Source organism: Leucoraja erinacea, chromosome 9 (assembly GCF_028641065.1).
Source record: "Leucoraja erinacea ecotype New England chromosome 9, Leri_hhj_1, whole genome shotgun sequence".
Classification (NCBI taxonomy): Eukaryota; Metazoa; Chordata; class Chondrichthyes; order Rajiformes; family Rajidae; genus Leucoraja; species Leucoraja erinaceus.
Window position 1 is genome coordinate 37,163,746 of NC_073385.1, and position 17,990 is coordinate 37,181,735.

General features: G+C 43.4%; 1 protein-coding gene across 5 annotated transcripts in view; it reads left to right on the top strand.

The window, feature by feature from the left end:
* The first annotated feature begins 10,118 nt into the window (after positions 1 to 10,118).
* The window catches only part of ttc6 (tetratricopeptide repeat domain 6), a 162,003-nt gene continuing 154,131 nt past the window's right edge, over positions 10,119 to 17,990 (top strand). For all 5 annotated transcript variants that reach the window (XM_055640545.1, XM_055640546.1, XM_055640547.1 and 2 more), the window contains exon 1: positions 10,119 to 10,966. The gene's annotated coding sequence lies outside the window, so the exon portion shown is untranslated. The remainder of the gene's footprint in view (positions 10,967 to 17,990) is intronic.

Here is a 17,990-nt window from a genome sequence, read left to right on the forward strand (position 1 = left end):
TTACAATTATCTTCGCTCTGAAATATGATCTTGTTTTTTCTCTTCGTCGACGCTGCCGGACATTTCTTGTATTCCCGGTTAACTGATTTTGGATGTCTCGAATCCACCGCATTTCTGTTTAGTATAATTACTGTTTAATGTTCTGTTGTTTCTGAGTCAAACATAATCCCAATAGTAATGGGCCTGTCCCACTTAGGCGATATTTCAGCGGACTGCCGGCGACTGTCAAGTTGCCGGCAGTCGCCTGAAAAACCGGCAACTGGAACGGCGACTGTCAGAGTGGAACACACACAAACACATCGCTTCCTTCGCCAGCCCGTTATGCAGGCGGGGGACAGGGCAAGCGGGAGGAGTGCTGTCTAAAACATTCACACCGTGCAAAGCCAAGGTGAAACAGGCACACACCGCGATGAACAGGAAGGTTGGCGCTGTAAAATGACGGCTAAAGCACAGTGTACGGTAAGTCCTTTTAAAGGTGGGGGGGGGAGGGGGGGGGGGGGTAGTTTTAGAATTAAGAGCATGATCATAGATAATATTTTACGTAAAGATTTCATGAACTAAAATGTACATGGAAACTGAACCAATTTGTAACTTGTGGAATTAAATGCCATCTAGCGCACAACTGTCGAGTTCTTGAATTAGTTTAAAGAACGCTTCCATTGCAGGATGTACAATAAGGATAACTTCACAGTCAGGTATAATAATGGTAAAATTAGCTATGGGAGACTACGGGAATTAATATTTAAATGAAAGGCTGCACGCCAAATATCAGATTCAGATTCAGATTCAACTTTAATTGTCATTGTCAGTGTACAGGACAGAGACAACGAAATGCAATTCGCATCTCCCTGGAAGAGCGACATAGCATATGATTTGAATAAATATTTACATTAGCATATTTACAGACATAGTGTTTTTCCTGTGGGAGGAGTGTGTGTGGGGGGGGGGGGGGGGGGGGGGGGGGGGGTGATTGGCAGTCACCGAGGTACGTTGTTGAGTAGAGTGACAACCGCCGGGAAGAAGCTGTTCCTGGACCTGCTGGTTCGGCAACGGAGAGACATGTAGCGCCTCCCGGATGGTAGGAGGGTAAACAGTCCATGGTTGGGGTGAGAGCAGTCCTTGGCGATGCTGACAAATTAAAAAGTACATAGACATAGCAGTCCTGTCCTATTTCTGCTCTCCGCACCTGGAATACGTGGCAGTGAAGTGCTGTCCCTTCTACCTCCAAATTTACACCCATCACCATGACAGCGGTCTCAAAGCCACCCCAGGCAGACTTCGATCTGGTACTGGAGGAACTGTACGCTGTGGTCCACAAACACCAGCCAGCGTACCCCAACTACCTGCCCTATCACATCCAGGAGGTCTTCCACAAGGCCAAGCAAGAAATCACTGTAAAACTGCCAACAGTGTTCTACGCTGCCACATAATCAAATACTCTCGACCACTGCTATTCCACCATAAAATATGTATGTCTTACGATAATGATGTTTCAGAGTATAGGAGGGAAATCGATCATCTGAATAAATGGTGCCAGGACACCAATCTTGCTCTCAACGTCAGTAAAGCCAAGGACCTGATTGTTGACTTTAGAGGAGGAAACCGGAGGATTGACAATCCTGTCCTCATTGACAGGTCGATGGAGAAGAGAGTTAACTTCAAGTTCATGATCGTACATATCCCTGAATATTTGCCCTGAATGTAGCACATTGATGCAATCATAAAGAAAGCCCATTAATGCCTCTATTTCCTTAGAAGATTGAGGAGATTCAGTGTGTCAACAAATACTTTTTTGAGTCTCTGCAGGTGTACAGTAGAGCATATTGACTGGTAGGATTGCATCTTGGTTCGGCAACTTGAACGCCCAGGAATGAAGATTACAAAAAGTGGTGGGCACTGCCTTGTCCAGCACTGGCCCTGCGTCCTCACTATCAAAGGGATCGATAGAAGGCACTGCCTCAAAAAGGCAGCCAGCTTCATCAATGTCCCACTCTAATTTCACTCCTGCTTTAGGGGAGGTAGAGGCGTCTGAAAACTGTGACATCCAGGTTTCAGAACAGCTTCTTCCCTACAATCATCAGGCTAAACACTATGACCTCCAACTAAACTTCGAGCCACAAACTATCTCAGTTGCACTAGGTACTCGGTTCTTTATTTAGTTTCACACTATGTCGTTTAAAAAAAATTGTGAACTATGTTTTTGTTTGTTTGCTATGTTATCTATTGAGTACTGTGTTCACACATCTGTTACGGTACAAATGATAATTAACCACTCTTGATTCTCTTGAAAATGAATCCTTTTTTGTTCCATATATTTATGCATTGTAAATGAGAACAAGTTATGATGGATCTTCAATATTCATGCTAGACAAACAAATGATGTATGAATATTCTTTCAAATTACAAAGACTAGAATGATTTGATATACTGCAGCAAAAAAAACAAAACAATTACAGTTAAATCATTGTGAGAAAATTCAAATATAGTTAAGCCTGGCAAATTCCAGTGATGGTATAAAGCAGTTGGAAGTTGGAGTGGTGTCCTGGATCTCTTCTCCTCTTCTCTTGGCACTTTATCACTGTTTTCTTCCGGTCTGTAGTGATACTCTCTTCTGGGATCTAGTTTCACTCACAGTGTCTGCTCTTTCATACCTTACTTGTTAACCTTGAAATTATTGTTGATAAGCTTTTCAGTTACAAGAAAGTGTTTTCAGTCAGTATGAAATATGGACTTCAACAAAGATTGCTGGATAGCAATTGAGACCAAGAACTAGCCTAATGAACTAGTTCTGACCTGGCGGATATCAAATTTGAGATCCTGGTATTCTGCATAGGCCAGAGCTTTGTAGCTGTTTTATCCTTATTCCAAAATATATCAGATTTAATAACATGGTGATCTGTACAAAAATTGGAGATGAAAATAGAGTCAATAAAATTGGTATTGGTATCGGTTTATTGTCACATGTATCAGTTCAGTTTAGTTTATTGTCATGTGTACAGAGGAACCGTGAAAAGTTTTAGTTGTATGTTAACCAGTCAATCATACTATACATGTGTACAAGCAACCATACACAAGTAAAACAGGTAAAGTAAAGAGAAAACTACCAGAGTGCAGAATATAGTATTACATTGTTATAGGGCATTATATAGTATTATATAATGAACATATAGTTATATATAGTTATATAGTTTTGTAGTAATGTAATTACATAGTATTATATATTATATAGTATTATGGAGTTATACAGTATAATATTTACAGTGTTGCAACTGGGCAGCATAGTGACGCAGCTGCTAGAGCTGCTTCTTCACGACACAAGAGACCTGGGTTCGATCCTCACCTTCAGTAATGTCGGTGTGGAGTTTGCATGTTATACAAACGTTGATGTTTGTCGGTTAATTGGATGCTGTAAATTGCCCCTTATGTGTAGGGGAATCAAGGACCAGAGAACATAGGTTCAAGGTGAAGGGGAAAAGACTTAATAGGAATCCGAGGGGTAACATTTTCACACAAAGGATGGTGAGTGTATGGAACGAGCTGCCAGAGGAGGTAGTTGAGGTTGGGACTATTCCATCGTTGAAGAAACAGTTAGGCAGGTACATGGATAGGTCAGGTTTGGAGGGATATGGACCAAACGCAGGCAAGTGGAACTAGTGTAGCTGGGACATTGTTAGCTGGTGTGGGCAAGTTGGGCAAAGGGCATGTTTCCACACTGTCACTCTATGACTCTATCCGTTCTCCAGAGATGCTGCCTGATCCGCTGTGGCAGACTGTGCTTCCTCAGCTGCCGTAGGAAGTACATCCTCTGTTGTGCCTTTTTAACTGTGGAGTTGATGGTAGCCCCCCACTTAAGGTCATTGGAGATGATGGTTCCCAGGAACTTATAGGACTCCACAGATGTGACTGTGGTGTTGTTGATGGTGATTGGGGTGAGGGGAGATGGAGCTCTCCTAAAGTCTACAATCAATTCCACTGTCTCAAGAGCAAGTTGTTGCGATGGCACTAGGACGCCAGCTGTGACACTTCCTGTCTGTAGGCAGATTCCTACCCATCCTGGATCAGTCCAATCAGGGTTGCGTTGTCTGCAAACGTGAGCTTGACAGGTGTCTGTGGAAGTGGTGTAGAGAATATCACTGTGTAGTGGTCATTGGCGTAGATAATACATTTTGTTCAGACCGAAAGGTCTGAATGACAAAATAAAGGATTCAATTCAATTCAATAATAGAGGAGAGGGGAGAATACACAGCCTTGCGGTGCTCCTATGCTGAGTGTTTGCGGGTCCGAGATGTGCTTTCCCATCCTTACATGCTGCTTCCTGTCAAAAGATGTGTTATATCTGGACTTTCAGAAGGCTTTCGACAAGGTCCCACATAAGAGATTAGCATGCAAACTTAAAGCACACGGTATTAGGGGGTTCAGTATTGATGTGGATAGAGAATGACTGGCAGACAGGAAGCAAAGAGTAAGAGAAAACGGGTCCTTTTCAGAATGGCAGGCAGTGACTAGTGGGGTAACGCAAGGCTCAGTGCTGGGACTCCAGCTATTTACAATATATATTAATGATCTGGATGAGGGAATTGAATGCAACATCTCCAAGATTGCGGATGACACGAAGCTGGGGGGCAGTGTTAGCTGTGAGGAGGATGCTAGGCGGCTGCAAGGTGACTTGGGTAGGTTGGGTGAGTGGGCAAATACATGGCAGATGCAGTATAATGTGGATAAATGTGAGGTTATCCACTTTGGTGGCAAAAACAGGAAAGTAAACTATTATCTGAATGGTGGTCGATTAGGAAAAGGGGAGATGCAACGAGACCTGGGTGTCATGGTACACTAGTCATTGAAACCATGAAACCAGCAATGCTACCCCACCTCCTTTTCCTTTCTGCCTATCCCTCCTGAATATTGAATAACCCTGGATGTTCAGCTCCCAACCTTGGTCACCCTGGAGCCATGTCTCCGTGATCCCAACTATATCATATTCATTAATAACTATCTGCACATTCAACTCATCCAGCTTATTACGAATGCTCCTTGCATTGAGACACAAAGCCTTCAGGCTTGTTTTTACAACACTCTTACCGCTTATACAATTATGTTGAAAAGGGGCCCTTTTTGACCATCAATTCCTAATCAGCATTTTGAACAAACCAATACATGCCTCTCCAGGACGCCTTCAACGAATGTTGCTACAGCTTCAGAAGTATGACATTGTTCTAACCTACAAACGTGGCAAAGACATGCACCTGGCTGACACCTGCGAGGGTTCATCCACACCAAATGACGGTTTTGTGGTTATGACTGTTTCCTTTATTCCGTTGTCCTGCTTGGAGGACCTGGTATTTTGATGCTGTCCATGCGGGACACCCAGGCGCCGAAGCAACTGTCCTGTGTGCAAAAAATATGTTTTTCTGGCCTAGCATGGCCGATCACGAGAAAGTGGAATACCAAACAGTGTGCCACAGTTGGGCACCACATCAACAAAAGCAACCACTTCTCTCACCCCCGGTTCCTGCCCTCCCGTGATCCCCAGTGGCAACTGACATATTTGAGTGGCATGGCAAACAATACCTGGTTCTTGTCGACTCGTATTCTGGTTGGTTTGACATCGATCGTCTTAGTAACCCCACTTCTCACGGGGTAGTTCAGAAGCTGGCACACCATTTCTCTGACCACAGAGCTCCATGTCAACTAATATCTGCTAATGGCAATCAATTTACCAGCCAGTACTTCAAAGACTTTGTTACACACTGGGGTTTTCGTCACATCACCAGCAGCCTGAGTACCCTCAGTCGAATGGACTAGCTGAACGTGCCGTCAGGAGTGCCAAACAATTAATGGAATGGTCCTACAGAGCAAAATCAGATGTGTACCTGGACCTGCTTAACATGCGCAACATCTCCCGCGACCCGATATTGGGTTCACCCACTCAGCGTCTGATGTCAAGGCAGACCCGAGCCACATTGCCTGTGGCGAAACAGGCATTGGTACCGCATGTGTTCCCACCATCAGAAGTACAGTCCAGACTACAACAAAAGCACAACGTTCAGAAAGGGTGTTATGATAAGATGAGCAGACCGCTTCCACCACTAGCCGAGGGACAGGTGGTGCGTCTGCAAACCAACAAAGGTCGTGACCGCCTTGGTGTAATTTCTGGAACTGCCTCCGAGCCACGTTCATACTTGGTCAATGCCGATGGCGGCACCTACAGACGTAATGGGCAACATATCCTGCCTGTGAATGAGCCAGCACCACCTCTGTACTATCCTAACCGCACAAGTGTACTTCCATCTACATCCAGCGGCATCGGCCCGACTGCACCAGCACGACAACCTGTTTCTGATCCGGTTACTTCGCCTATGGCCACGCCGCCTCTACCTGTGCTAAAGTATCCTGTTTCGTCACCGGGAATACCATTTTAATCTCCAACACCTACTTCACCACTGATCGTGTCCCCAGTGACGGGAGGAGATGCAGGACTGTACCATACGCGTGCTGGTCGTAAGCCCACCGTAAAGTACCCGGGCTATGTTTGAACTTTCTCCAGTTTATTGACACATACTATATGTGCTCTGTATAATCAGTAGTTTTACATTTGAATTTAATTCTTTAAGCGAGAGGATGTAGATTAGTGTGTTAGTGATATATATGTATATGTTACCACACAGGTTATGCATGCTGCATATTCCTTATGTCACTCATACTGCTGATCTGCTCACAGGCTTGATAGTGAGTTATCTCTCTTTCTCTAGTTAGATTAGCTGAATGCATGGAGACGAAAGCACCTAGTGTTTCCTCCGCAGAGTTGCTAATAAAAGACTATGGATTCCAATCACTATGTGTGAGTCTGATCATGTCAACAGTCATTGGGTCAAAGGGCATGACGCATGGAGCAGCTCAATCCTTCTGGAGGTTATGGCAGCCTCCGGCATATACTGTTAACACACGAAAAGCATACTTTCTTACCTGTTAAAAAACGCCGAAATGGTCAATTTATGCACTGTAAATAATTGTGGAAATAGGGGTAACCGTGAGAGACATTTATCCTACTTCAGAATTCCAAAAGTGAGGAGAAATGATGGCAGAGAGAAGCAAGAGCTGAAGGGACAACAACAGCTAAAGTGGTTGGCGAACATTGGCCATGCAGATATCAAGATTGAAAATATTGGGAATTATTGCATTTGCTCACTGCATTTCATCAACAGTAAGGCATTCTTTGTTTTTTTTTCTTGATTCCTTTAGTGTCTAAAAAGTTTTAGAAGTGATAAATCTGGCTGTAAAATTTTTAAAATCGCCCATGGTTCTCAAGTGGGTTTTTACATGCAAAAAGAAAATGCGCCTGAAGCTAAATTTATCATTAAAAAAATTGCAAACCATAAGTTGGTTTTGAATTAAATTTTACTCAGATGCAAGCTAAGAAATGGCATAATTGTTAGCTGTTAATTGGACATAATCCAGCTCAGGAAATTGACAATATCTTTGAAAGGGAGTGGGTGTTTAAGCTGTCAGGACATTTTATTATTTTCCAAAATATACATCTCAATTTTTTTGTTTAATGCCTACACAATCATTCACATTTATTTATTTATTCATTATTTCATCACAGAACAGCCTGCAGCATGGAACGAAGTTACCAATCCTGATTGGGCACCAACTGTGAATATGGGACACAGTGATGACTGAGCAGGATAGACAACGTGTGATTGGTGGTGTCAGGCAAAAATACCTTTTTCTGTCATACTGTACCACTGGAGTACATGATGACCAACTCTGAAAGTCAAGTACCCAAAATTGATAAAATTGAAAGGATCTGTTGTGCACTTTTCAACTTAAATGAATCCATAGTCCCACAGTAGGTGCAGATAGTTGTGCTTTTGTATGGGGCATATACGAACAATAAAAACTTTCAAAAAGTTACTTGGCTTATCAGCATTTATTATGGATGAAATTGCACGTAATTGCCAAACCATTAAATAACAAACACAGAAATTAAAGTGCACTTCAAAATCTTTAACATTAAACTTAAATAAAACAGTTTCAAAAAGAGACTGGTGTGTTAAAATGAACACAAAATGTCCTATTATGTGGTTTTATGCAGAGCAAGGCAAATGTGGTATACAAATGACTTGATATTTATGAGAAACATGTTCAGCATGACACTTGCCATTCATTTCTTTTTGGGAGCTTTTCTTTTTGATTTTAGGAGGAGCCTACAATCTGGGCAAAACCATTTTTTTGGTGTTTCATAATTTTAGTTGCTAGATTTGAGGCATACTGCGACAATACGGGATACGGGGACAGAAGACGGGCGCGCTGCACTGGAAGCCATGGTAAATGTTTACCTGCAGTTCACCGCGTGTACTCCAGAAGGCATTGCATGGCAACAGAAAGGGTCACGGGTCGTGACCTCGACTGCCGTGCAACCTCCCTCTTGATGGGTCCCTCGCACGTGTCTCCTCGGGGTCCCGTTGTTTTGATCTCACTCCCTGTCCCCCTGGACGCGACAAGGACAAAGTACCCCCGGTCCTCAACTTTCACCCCACCAGCCCCTGCATCCAACACATTATTCTCTGACATTTCCATCACCTCCTACGCTATGGGATCCCACCACTAATCACATCTTCTCATCTCCACACCTTTCCGCCTTTTGCTGAGACTACTCCCTTCACAACTCCTTGGTTCATAGAAACAAAGAAAATAGGTGCAGGAGTAGGCCATTCGGCCCTTCGAGTCTGCACCGCCAGTCAATATGATCATGGCTGATCATCCACCTCAGTATCCTGTACCTGCCTTCTCTCCATACCCCTGATCCCTTTAGCCACAAGGGCCACATCTAACTCCCTCTTAAATATAGCCAATGAACTGGCCTCAACTACCTTCTGTGGCAGAGAATTCCACAGATTCACCACTCTCTGTGAGAAAAAATGTTTTTCTCGTCTCGGTCCCCTTATCCTTAAACTGTGACCCCTTGTTCTAGACTTCCCCAACATTGGGAACAATCTTCCTGCATCTAGCCTGTCCAACCCCTTAAGAATTTTGTAAGTTTCTATAAGATCCCCCTTCAATCTTCTAAATTCTAACGAGTACAAGCCAAGTCTATCCAGTCTTTCTTCATAGGAAAGTCCCGCCATCCGAGGAATCAGTCTGGTGAACCTTCTCTGTATTCCCTCTATGGCAAGAATGTTTTTCCTTAGATTAGGAGACCAAAACTGTATGCAATACTCCAGGTGTGGTCTCACCAAGTACAACTGCAGTAGAACCTCCCTGCTCTTATACTCAAATCCTATTGCTATGAATGGCAACATACCATTCGCTTTCTTCACTGCCTGCTGCACTTGCATGCCTACTTTCAATGACTGGTGTACCATGACACCCAGGTCTCATTGCATCTCCCCTTTTCCCAATTGGCCACCATTCAGATAATAGTCTACTTTCCTGTTTTTGCCACCAAATAACCTCACATTTATCCACATTATACTGCATCTGCCATGCATTTGCCCAATCACCCAACCTATCCAAGTCACCTTGCAGCCTCCTAGCATCCTCCACACAGCTAACACTGTCCCCCGGCTTTGTATCATGCACAAACTTGGAGATGTTGCAATTCCCTCATCCAGATCATTAATATATATGGTAAATAGTTCACTCATCCCATCCCACCCAAACCACCACCTCCCAGGTTCTTACCCCTGCAACCGCAGGAGATACAACCCATTCTTATTACCTCCTCCCTAGACTCCATCCAGGGACCCTGATAGTCCTTTCAGGCGAGACAGAGCTTCACATGTACCTCCTCTAATCTTGCCTACTGCATCCACTGTTCCAGATGTGGACTCCTGTACATCGGCGATCATTTCGCTTAACACTTTTATGCTCGGTCCACCGAGGACTACAGGCTCCCGGTTGCCAACCATTTCAACTCCCCTTCCCATTCCCACGCTGACCTTTCTGTCCTGAGCCTCCGCCATTGTTAGAATGAGGCCACACACTAATTGGAGGAATAGCATCCCATATTTCATTTAGGTAGCTCACAAGCGAGCGGTATGAACATTGAATTATCTAAAGTTAAATAACTTCTACCTACATCCCCTTCCGTCTTGTCCCTTTCCACCCCTAGTCGTTTAACCAGATCCTCAACCTTCCACATTCATTGCATCCCACTTGGGTTCACCCCACCAATGCACCACTCTACCTGAAGTCATTTGTGGCTAGCCTGGTTGCTTCTGGTCTTTTCTTGCCTCCAGCTCTTCGCCCCCACTACTTTCAGTCTGAAGACGTTTCCGATCCGAAACGTCACCTATCCTTTTTCTCCATAGATGCTACATGTACATGTTGAGTTACTCCAGCGCTTTATGTCTATCTTTTGTATATACCAGCATCTGCAGTTCTTTGTTTCTGTTTGATTTTACGAGGATGTTACCGGGTCTGGAGAGTTTGGAGATGCAGGGAAACGCTGGACGCGCGGAGTCATTTTTCTCCTGGAGCGTGAGGTCGCAGATAAGAGAGGTGGCATCTTGCGGAAATCCAAAAAGCGTTTGGTTAATTTTGGAGGAATAAGGACAATGTGGATATTTTGCACGCAGTTGTCGTGCAGCAACGCCGAAGAGAGTGACTCTGGAGGTTCCACGGGCACGCGCGTCCGGGTCCTGCAATGGAGGCGCGGCCTCGCGCTCCATGGTTGCTAAGCAACGGCGCCCAACAGTCGCTACAAACGCGAGGCCTGTAGCAGCAAAGGCCTGGGACACGGCAACTAGTAGCCCGGCGTGGAGCAGCAAAGGCCTGGGACACGGCTACCAGTAGCCCGGCGTGGAGCAGCAAAGGCCTGGGACACGGCAACTAGTCGCCCGGCGTGGAGCAGCAAAGGCCTGGGACACGGCTACTAGTAGCCCGGCGTGGAGCAGCAAAGGCCTGGAACACGGCTCAGCTTCTCTCATCTGTCAGCACATCTTATGCACTTCACAGCTTCAAGGTGAGATGAACTCCGAGTAATGAAAAAAAACATAACAACCAGTTGTAGGCAGGAACCCGCAAGGAGAAAACTTCATTAACTGCACCTTGTAATTTTCGATCAAGACCAAGTATTTTTGGATGAACAAGTGTTATTAGCTGAAATACATATTAGACAGTTATGTGAAGTCTTATCGATTGCAGTTTTCACATGAAATAGATATTGCAAAGTAAACGTTCTATTTCATCTTTTGCGAGGATTGTCTTCTCAACGCTTGTGGAGATGTCGCTGGCACTACCAGCTATGAAGAACGATGTTGGAATCAGTACGTGGACATTGAATTAATGACAGGCTGTTTCACCATAGCACTTAAACACAGACATCACAACAAAATTAAATGTCCCTCTCCCCTGACCCCTGAAGGGTCTTAACCCGACGTGTCAGCTATTCCTTTTCAACAGAGATACTGCTTGACCCGTTGAGTTACTCCTGCATTTTGTGTCTATCTTCGCTGTAAACCAGCATCTGTAGTTCCTTCCTACACATCCAGATGTTGTTTGCCACTCATGCATCCACAATGATATAGGGTCAATTTGAAGAGAACATAGCTAGGGATGATAATCTCCCAAACGCAGGAAAATTAAGTAAAAGACCAATTTTGCTAAGTGTTCGAGGGTTCGCATTATAATAAATGGCAGAAATGGTACAAAATCAGCTCGCATTATTATATAAATGGCAGAAATGGTACAAAATTCCTACTTTGCATTAGTAAGATTTAAAAAAATATCTAAGTATTAAGCACAATAAATTGGAATGGGGGAAAAGGTCTGAATTAAGTTTTAGGGGATAAATTGGAGCAGTATCAGTAGGAGAGCAATAGTGATCATAATTCAGTTAGATTTAGCATAGTTATAAGCTGTGATTATAATAAGAATAAACGTTCCAAATTGGGGCAAAGGTAATTGTACCTGGGCATTGAAAAAACTTTATAGGACAATTAGAGGAGAAATGGTCTGATGGGATGGTTCTGCTGGATGGAACGAGCTGCCGAAGGAGGTAGTTGCGACAGGGACTATCGCAACGTTTAAGAAGCAATTAGACAGGTACATGGACCAAAGATAGACACATGGACCAAATGAAGGCAAGTGGGACTAGTGTAGATGGGACATGTTGATCAGTGTGGGCAAGTTGGCCCTCTGGGCCAACTAAGTATTATAAGGTTTCCTATCACTAACAGCAATTGCAGGTTAACGAGAAAAATATTCACGCTATTTGAAGAAAGTAGGTGGGAAGAACATTGAGAAGCTCTGACATAGTTATCTTAGCATTTTCTTTGGGCTACAGTTGGTGTACATTGTGTACAGTTCTGGTCATCCTTCTCCAGCAAGGATGTAGAGGTCTTGGAAAGGGTGCAGAAGAGGTTTATCAAAATGGTCACTGTAGATGGTTTATGCACACCCATATTTCGTTCTTACCCTTCTTCATGGTGGCGACCATTGTGGAGACCCACTCAGTGGGATCGCTGACGGCTGCAAGCACCCCCATGTCAACCATGTTCTTCAGCATGGCCTCGACCTTGCCCTTCATGGCAAATGACACCCTGTGTGGAGCACGGACCACTGGTACGACCGATGGGTCAGTTGCGATCTTGTATGCAAGTGGCAGCTTCCCCAGCTTATCATCGAAGAGGTCAGGGTACTCGGAGAGTGGATTCAGCATCGCACGCACTTCGTGGACCCACATGTGCCCATTCTTGGAGGCGTGGGTTCAAATCCCACTTCTGACACCATGCCGCGGCGTAGGGCGAAAGTTGCCTTGTTTGCGACGGGGCATAGCGACACCAGTCAGATTAATAGCCCGATTGTCAGATCCCCTCTGCCCATGTGGCGGGGCAACTACTTCAGCTATGCGGCATGCATGCATTGCCTGAGTCAGGGTGAGGTCTGGTCTTTGCAGCAGATCTGCACGTAGCTTCTGATCTAGCATGCCGGTGACCAGGATTATCTCTGGTGAGCTGATCACGCATGGTCTCGAAACGGCACCGCTGAGCAAGGTAGCGCAGGTCAGCGATAAAACATTCAACAGGCTCATCAGGCTGCTGCTTCTGTGTGAAAAATCTATCCCGCTCCAATATGCGGTTGGAGGGCAAGTCACAAATCTCCGCAAACTTGCATAAGACACATACCGGGTCACTTGCAGATTCCGCCAGCTCGACGACCTGGTCGTTGTGATCCAGGACCGCTGGATTGTAGTTGAAAGCCTGAGCTCGTTTCATGGCATCGGGACCGGCAAGGTTCAGCAGGAGCGAGGCTTTGACCGCATCAAGGTCATGTCGGTGCACGATGTTGATGAAGTGGTTGTAGTCCATCACGAAAATAGCCCAGCGTTCCGCAATGTCAGAGTCAAAGACAAGGGGAGAGGGCTTTCGGCATGAGGATGCCATAATGAATAGGGAATTAAACACTAGTTGGACTAGGGACAAATAAAACCCGATAAACAGGAGGCGCGCGTTTAACTTGCTGACGCCATGTAAAGGAGTGGAGTCTGACACACTGTAACCTTTACTGAGTCTTTAATCAAGGCCCATTTTACACACGTCCCAGTACTGACTGCCTCTAGTCTTCATGCGTACTGGAACAAACAGGGAGGAACAAGGTGAGGATATCACAGTTATATTGATATGGCTGGGCATGGTTAATGGTAATGAGGTAGCTACATTATAAGTTGCATGCATAAACCACCTACAGTCACAAAATGCTAGAGTAACTCAGCTGGACAGGCAGCATCTCTGGAGATAATTAATGGGTGGTATTTCTTCAGACTGAGAATCATGGGAGAGGGAAACTAGAGATGTGGACAGTTCTGGTCATTAGATTACTGGGCTATGCTTAGTCACATATGTGACCAAAATATGAAAAATTGTGGAACACATCTCTTCTAATTCTGAAAGCATTACAGGTATATTGTTTTGTACTGTATATATGATTATTTTTTTTCAAAATTTATCAAGTGAAATTTTTATATGTTTTGCTGACCATGTTTGTTTAGGGTCAGAGGTCAAACATGACGTCAGGTGTGTGACCTCACAGGGAAGCATTTTTTTCATAACTCAGTTTCATCTTTCAAACTGAATTTTAAATAGCTAGAATGTTCATATCTTTAGCAGACATGCATCATAGTTCTGTAGGTAGGAAAATTGCAATGAATAAGATTAATCTCTAACAATAATTTTTTAATGCATTACTTTATGTGATGACACCTGGTCACGTGGGTGACATTTTGGTTCACCTTCCAAAGAATGTCCCTGCTCTGAAATAATTCCGTAGGATGCGGTGCAGAGGAGATTAACAAGGATGGAAAATGTTTTGCTACAATGATAGTTTGGTTAAGGTGGATTATTTTCTTTGGAATAGAGAAGGCAATGGGAAGATTTTTGTGAGTTGCATAAAATTTGGATAACAACGTCAAGATAAAATTGATTTGGGAGATTTTGGAGACATTGGCAGGACTGCCCTATTATAACACAGCTTTTGAGTTGTCAATAAAAATGGAGCACTGAAGTCTGCAGTTAGTTATACAGAGGACTGCCATTATTTGCTGTTCATTATTGTTACAGTGGTGCCATGAGTTGGAGCCAAAGGCATTGGGTCGAACTTCGAGAAACATTTGCCCATTTGCTTTCGCTTTTAATTAACAAAGGCATTTAAAGCTTCCTTAGTGTAATTAATACACAACAAATACCTTGGTAGTGATTATTAAGTTGTTTTGCCTTCTATTGTTGATGACAGACACATAGGTTTTTATAACGTTGAGCCCCTTTTCGAGTCCGAATGCTATTTTATGGATGGGACCTAGATAGTTTAATAGATCCTTTAATAACATCTTAGGTTGGAGCTTTTCTTGTGATGTGGAGAAGTTGTATTGTCTTTTTGTTCTGCCATTCTGTTTCTGTAGAGAAACCAGTCAAGGTATTTCTGATAAACAATTTAATTGATCAGCTTCAGGAACCATTCTAAGGTATACAAGATGTCTGCACACGTGTCCCCGCTATGTCCCATAGTTCTAATTGACTATAGCCCTACCTTCTTTAGCATACTTCCAACCAAACTCGTCTCCAAACACCTAGACCTACGACTCAGCACCTCCCTCTGCAACTGGATCCTTGACATTGTCCCTTTGACTAAAATCAGTAAGGAGAGGTGACAAAATATTCTTCATGATAGTTCTCATCACCTGTGCCTCGCAAGGTTGCATCCTCAGCCCATTACTATACTCGATTTTCTGTTACAATTGTGTGGCAACATGTATCTTTACCTCCATTTTCAAGTTGAGATAACACCACTATAGTGGGCTGGAACTCGAACAGTGACAAGATGTACATGAATGAGATATGCTTAGTAGCACAGCATTCAGACAACAACCTCTTCCCCCAATGTCAGCAAAATGAAGGAGCTAGTCATCTACTTAAACAAGCGGGATGCAGTACATGCCCCCATCTGCATCAATGGTACTGAGGTGGAGATGGTTGAAAACTTCAATGGTTGAAAACTTCAAGTTCCTAGGTGTTAATAAAACCAACAGTCTGACCTGGTCCAACACACCAAAGATCCTATAGCAAGCAAGATAGACCACTCCTTCTCAATGCAATGGGCTGACGTGCAGTACGCAACAGAGCGGAACGTGGGCCTTTTTTCCATCCATTTCAGTAACCCGCCCGACTCGCAGTGTAATCAACGTTGCGGGGGAACAGTTTGTGTTAATAAATTATAATTCTGAAAATGAGGAGAAGATTTTTACCAAATAACTTTTATTTTTACGAGGATATTTCCGTAACCGGCTTCCGTCTCCTCACCATTATCTTTGCTCCGCTATGGGATCTTTGGTGTGGAGATGGAAGCCGGTTACGGAAATGGGGCCGTAAATTACCCATGAATCTTCCCATGACCGTACTACGTCTTTTTTGTCGGGTGATCTATCTTGCTTGCTATAGGATCTTTGCAACACACTGATGACAGGTTAAATAAAGCACACTAATACATTTATTTCCTCAGAAAACAAAGTAAAATGGGCATGTCCTAATTCCTACAGATGCACTGTTCAAAGCATCCTATTGGGTTGCATCGCAGTTTAGTTGCACCCCCCCCCCCCCCATTGACTCCATCTACATTTCATGCTGCCTTGGAAAAAAGTGGCTGACCACATTATCAAGGAACACACACACTTCGGCCATTCTCTCTTCTCCCCTCTTCTGTTGAACAAAAGATACACCAAATTCAAGAACAGCTTCCCTGCTGTTATCTGACTTGAACAGAGGTCTCGTGCAAAAGATGTAATTCTGATCCTCTAATCTACCTTTGTGACTCATGCCCTTTAAAAAAAAAAAATCTGCATTTTTCTCTGTCGTTCGAGCAGTAAAATCTGTACATGCGTTCATGCATGGTATGATCTGCCTGGATAGCAGTTTCTTAACTGTAACTTGATGCACATGACAATATTAAATCAATACCAACACCAATTTAATTTACATGCTGTCATTCAATGGTTCAGCAATGGCACCTGTTGCTGACCTGGAAGTATGCTATCAACAAAGAACTACTGTTGTCAATTTTCCGATTTACTGCCTATTATGCCTCCTGGCATATAGCGCAGCAACGAAGGTCCTCCACTCCTGTTGATTCCTTCAGTTGCTGTTTCCGTAACATATTTGTTTTACGAGACAGGATTGTTAGCCCTGTTCTCAACCTCCAACCTGGAGGACCAGTGGATCGCTCTTCGTCTCACCTCTACCCTTCGATCTGTCCAGCATGGGAGACCCTAACAGGAGACGAATCTCCCGCTGGCATAGGGGTCACTGAGACACACAAGCTCCCCGACCACGACAAGTTTGCAATCCAATTGACTGTTGTCAATTGTTTGCATTTATCTTTTTTCTGACATTTTTTGTAAAACTAAGTAAACGTTATACTGTACACAGTATGTGTTTTTGGATTTCTCTAATGTGATTGCCTATTACAAACTCTAATGAAAGTCGCCTCCCTGTGGCCATCTATCATATATCATATCATCATATATCTATATACTTAAAAGTCTGATCTTATATATTTATTTGCGTGTGTGTGTGTTTGTGTATAATCACATCTTCTCGAAAAATCGACACGCTAACGGTAACATTTTTACATTTTTCCGGCAGAGATTTTTCCCGTGGTCCGAAATCGTCTTATCTGAAAATTTCATGCTTTATTTCTCGAGTTATTACTGAAAATGTTCAAACATCTGACAAAACTTTGAATTTAAAAATGACTGTCTTTCGCTGACTGTGTTCTATGCGCGGCGAGTGACATCACCCCCTCTCTGCCTCTCAATTCAATTTCAATTTCAATTAAAAAACTTTATTGGCATGATAAAAAAACATTGTTATATTTCCAAAGTATAAAGCATGACATACATGTTTAAAATGCATAAGTATAAATACAAGTATATAGTGCATGGATAGATATGTCCCTGTACATAAACTCGCAATAGGCCTATAGCCCTTTATGATTGCTACACGTTCTTGCAGCTGTAAGCAGTACAACACAATAGCAAGTTTAGCAATTCAATATTAATTTCTTAGTGTTAGTTAATGTCAATTAGTGTGTGTGTACATATGTGCATGTTGGTCATTCACCGTCACTCGGGTTATGGCATGCTGTTACGTATTGTGCACCAAGATGTGCCGTATTTCCTTGCCAAGGATTATTCTTAGTTTTGATGTATCATCTAGTTCTTTAAAATCAGGGGTTTGTCAAAGTATGCTTTCCTTGTTTTATACATTTTTTTGCATTTTAGGAGGAAGTGCACCTCTGTTTCAACCTCATCTGTCAAACAGTGGCCGCATATTCTGTTTTCTCTTGGTTGCCAGAATCTCTTCTGTCTTCCTTTTTCAACTGCCAAATTGTGGTCACTTAACCTGTATTTGGTGAGGGTCTGTCTCTGCTTTATGTCTCTAAAGGTTGAGAGATAGTCTGCCAATTTATAATCTCTTTTTAGGGCACGGTAACATTCT